Source organism: Myxocyprinus asiaticus, chromosome 20, assembly GCF_019703515.2.
Source record: "Myxocyprinus asiaticus isolate MX2 ecotype Aquarium Trade chromosome 20, UBuf_Myxa_2, whole genome shotgun sequence".
Lineage (NCBI taxonomy): Eukaryota > Metazoa > Chordata > Actinopteri > Cypriniformes > Catostomidae > Myxocyprinus > Myxocyprinus asiaticus.
The window spans coordinates 10420548-10425322 of NC_059363.1; the positions used below are offsets into that span (position 1 = coordinate 10420548).

At 40.0% G+C, this 4775-nt stretch overlaps 1 pseudogene; it reads left to right on the forward strand.

Annotated features, from left to right (window-relative positions):
• The first annotated feature begins 384 nt into the window (after positions 1–384).
• LOC127411491 (type II iodothyronine deiodinase-like) lies at positions 385–4131 on the forward strand (annotated as a pseudogene).
• Positions 4132–4775: the final 644 nt, after the last annotated feature.

Below are 4775 nucleotides of genomic sequence, written 5' to 3' on the forward strand. Positions count from 1 at the left end.
CCATCTATCTGTCTGTCTGTCCATTAAATGTAATCATGAAATGACAGTATTTAGTTGTATTTTTAGACCTTGCAATACCACTTCACAAAAGATATAATACATATACATTTATTAAATTTTCTCCTCATTTCAACTGAAGAAAAAAAATGTTTCATGCAGATGCATTCAAGCATGTCTTTATCTATTTATGCAGGGACACGTAATCTCCTTTGTAATCAATATTTTACGTTTAAAGCATAGTTACTTTCCATCTTTTAATTGCATGCCCTGTACGGAGAGAAAGCCCTCAGCATGACGTCATGCGTGCGCCACGAGATAGAGCCCGGAATGATAAAAAGACGCAGGGTGTTTCGGGAACCTGGCCAACGGGGAGCCTTTAGTTAATTGTAAAGCGGAAAGGAGGGGAGAAGTTTGGCATCCGCGCGCTTCACTGTGCGTCTTTACGCCTGATGCTCTAAGAAGAACAGACTTGGACGTGCACGCCCACGCCCACATCCTCATGTCGGTTGTAGCCTACTTTCTGTAGGTTGACAAAAGTTTACTAGGAGGGGGGACAGCAGAGAAGATGATATCTGACCAGGATGAGTCGGAAAGGTGAACTTAAATGACCAAGAGTGCGCGTCAACCACCTGCCATAAATCTGGGAGAAATGGGCATGCCTAGTGTGGACCTCCTGGTAACTTTGCAGATCTTGCCAGGTTTCTTCTCCAACTGCCTGTTTTTCGTGCTCTATGACTCGATAGTGCTGGTGAAGCGTGTGGTGTCACTCCTGAGCTGCTCGGGCTCGACGGGTGAGTGGCAGCGCATGTTAACCACAGCCGGTGTGCGCTCCATATGGAACAGCTTTCTGCTGGACGCCTACAAACAGGTAAGGGTGACAGCACATGTTTGTTGCCTCAGACTTAATGATCTACCCGCCACATGTGGTGTACCTCAGATTCATTTGTCTATGTTTTGATAATGTGTAGGAGAAATAATGCATTGTCACACTTTACATTACAGTTCATGTAATTGTTTATTTACTTAAAAAGTAGTAGGCTAAAAAATACTAACTAAAAAATACTGAACACTACATTTTCTTTATAAAGCATATTTTTTAAACAAAAGGTTCTCCAATTGATAAAAATCAATTTACATACTAAATGTGTAATTTTTGTATTATGGTTGTTTATAAACAAAACTGTGACATGAAAAATGTAGTATATAGTGTTACCCAAAGTATTTTGCCATTAATGATTTTAAGGTGTGCATTCTCTAACTTCTGCCAAAGTAATAATTTAATTAAATATGATAAAGTTATGATATTCTATGTAATTCTGTTAACTATAAAAGTGCACAATGCTGCCATGCAATACTTCTTATATGCTTAATATCACAGAATGGCATTATCGTAAGTATCTCACTACAAACTTTTGTGAAAAAAAAAAGGGGTTTTGTTGTTATTCTAATTATTTACATTTTAATGTAAGAAGGTTACTTGGTCATTTTGGTAGTCATTTTGTTTATAGTGTGCATCCTTTAACTTTTGGCAAAGTGATATTTTGATTATATAATTACCAATTTTACAAGGGTTATTCAGTGTAATTTATTATAAAGGTGTATGCACTCCCTCCAGACAGTCAGCGACCTTTTGGGTCAATGCCCTTAATTCATTAAATGTCTGGATCCCCATTCCTGTTACTTTTTAACTGAAAATCAATCAAAGATCACCCAGTGGGGTAAAATATACTAGTTTAATGTGTATTCATTGTCTTCAACCATTAACTATGTCATGATTTGATTCAAAAGTCTTGCCTGAGGCAGTTGTTTGGTGGCCAAATAGGAAACGATTTTTGGCACAGGGTAGAGTTATATGCGTGTTTCCAGCTCCAAATAGCACTGCTGTTTAATAATGTCTTGCAATGCTTATACACTTATGTCAAAGAAAGGCATTAACGTAAGTATCTTACTACAAAGTGTTTTGTGGGAACAAAGAGACCATGTGCTCTACATGTGATTATTTAGATTTAATCCAAGATGCTTAAAAGGTCTTACAGATGGAATTGAAAGGTGCAAGCCCCAAACAAGCTATTGGTTTAGAGCAATGGCCAGGCTCACAAAACATTTTTTTTTTTTATACTTCTCAAGCTTGAGAACTAGTGACATCTCTTGAGTTTCCATAACAACAGCGGCTGTTAAACACACAAGTTTCAGTGTTCTCATGAGACCACCCCAACTCATGCCTTTGCCTGTGAGTTGCTGGTATCTACCTCAGTAATGGCTATATCTGGATCTCATTTAAAGGGATAGTTCACCAACACCACAGATAATGATGTGTCATTTTCTATGCAGTCCTGATGATCTCAGACATAGTAAATGTGTAGATTTGGCACTGTTGTGTGCAGGTGAAGCTGGGGGAGATGGCTCCAAATTCCAAGGTGGTCAAAGTCCCTGGCATAAACAGACGGTGGAGCATCAGCGGTAAGACCCACAACGAGTGCCACCTGCTGGACTTCGAGTCTCCCAACCGCCCACTAGTGGTCAACTTTGGCTCAGCCACTTGACCCCCATTTATAAGCCAGCTGCCGGTGTTCCGGCGGATGGTGGAGGACTTTTCGAATGTGGCGGATTTCCTGCTCGTCTACATCGATGAGGCTCACCCCTCTGATGGCTGGGCAGCTCCTCCCATGGAGCCCTATTCGTTTGAAGTGAGGAAGCATCGTAATCTGGAGGAGAGGATGTTGGCGGGCCGCAAACTTCTGGAGCATTTCTCCTTGCCCCCTCAGTGCCAATTGGTGGCCGATTGCATGGACAATAATGCAAATGTAGCCTACGGTGTGTCTTACGAGAGGGTCTGCATCGTACAGAAGAATAAAATCGCTTATCTTGGGGGTAAGGGTCCCTTTTTCTACAACCTTAAAGATGTGCGGCATTGGCTCGAAAAGAGCTACGGGAAGCGGTAATTTCTCGAAAAGAGTTCAAATAGCATTGTCTGTGAAGGGTAGAAGAATTTATTTTTGTACAATGGAGAGAAAAGGAGAGCAAGGTGCTTTCAGAAACTGTTTAAAGGAGGCTCTGGGCTGGGTTCCAAGTCCATTTTTTTTAATTATTTAAAATGATCAGCAGGTGTCCTGGGTGGAGATTTGACATTCCTAACCACTTTAAAAGTGAAATGAATATAGACACTAAATACTGACGTGTGGTTTGCACTTCAATTTTGAGATTACACTTTGTTGCCAGCGAAACAATTTTTAGATGCACTATTAATAACTTGTGATTAATGTAGAGTTACAGTGTGCAATATTTTATGCAACATAACATATATTGCTTAAGAAAGAAAAACCAAATTGCTGAACAGAAGAGAAAGCACAAGTACCCAGCTTTTATATGAAAAGAGAATAATTTATTTTTATTTACTTTCAATGTTTGTTTTTAATATGTGGCCTGTTTATGCGCTTGTAACACTTTCCATTCCCCTCTCTCTTGAACTGACAATCATTCATATTCCATTGTACATGTACTTGTATCATCAGCTATTACATCCTGGTTAGTCCATTTGCACCAACAATGTGTCAATAATGCATGCATCAAAGTACAATATTCTTTACCCAGCTTGGTTAGTGCACTAATGATATCAATTTGGTCCATAATGTACATAACAAAAAAAAAAAAAAAAAAAAACAGAACAATTTGTTAATGCTAGTATTGGCACATGAAAGAAAAAGCAACGGTAGCCTTGCGTTAATCACAGTAGGCTCGGCCACTGGGCTTAGTTCGGACACTTTGCAGTGTACTTGAAAGCTGATGAAAAGTTAAGTGGGTGTTTTACTTCTGAATGTTAGAGGAATGTTTGAAGAATGTTTGAATAGAACTGACTCTAACAGATCTGCAGTCATTCATTTGGGTCAATACAGAGTAGATGTGCACATGAAAATCACAGATGAAATGGTCCCATGTCCTGTCTGTGGTTGGATGACAGACCACACCTCTCTCTGTTCTGATCCAAATGATCATGACTGCAAACATACTTAAATGATCACTTGAAATCTGTAAAGTCTTTGAGTTTTGTTTCACCTGACTTTTTTCATGTAGTACAACCGTTCCTCTTTCATAAGAAAAAGCAAAGAAAAAATAAAGTTGAACTGCTGCTCACCACGATTTCTTTCCTTTTTTTTTTGTGTTTGATACGATTCTGGGAAATTTCAGTGAGGGGTGATGGGATTGAAAAAGGGAGGAAAGAGGGAGATCAGTGGACTCTAAATGGAATGGAGAAAACCTTTTGTTTGAGTACTTGATGATTAAAAAAGAAAATGCAGCAGCCGTAAGGGGTCGTGGAGTACATGCATGTTTTTTTTTTTTCCTTTAAAAATGTGTCCGTAGAAATGTGCACAGTGATGGGTCTGAACATGTGCAACACACAATCAAACTGTGTGATGCAAAGGTCTCTGGCTGAACTTCTGCGTCTTTGAGGCTGCCAATAACTAAATAGCAAATGCTCAGGGAGAAAATGTCCCTGGGAATCACCATGAAACAAAACCCCTTGTTGTGGCCGGGCATCGCTTATCCGAGCGGAACTAGTCCATTCGGACCACTAAGACGTTATTCACAGACTGTCTCGGTCTTGGAAAGCACAGTACGGCACGATGGAGCATAGGGAGGGTGCTAACACTAAAGATGGAGGCATTGGAAAAGAGAGCCACACAACGGCACCAAACACAAGCCCCACTTCAGGAAAGAGTCCCATGGTGTGCCTTCTAAGGAATGCGTCTGGTAAACAGGTACTGAACAGAATTCTA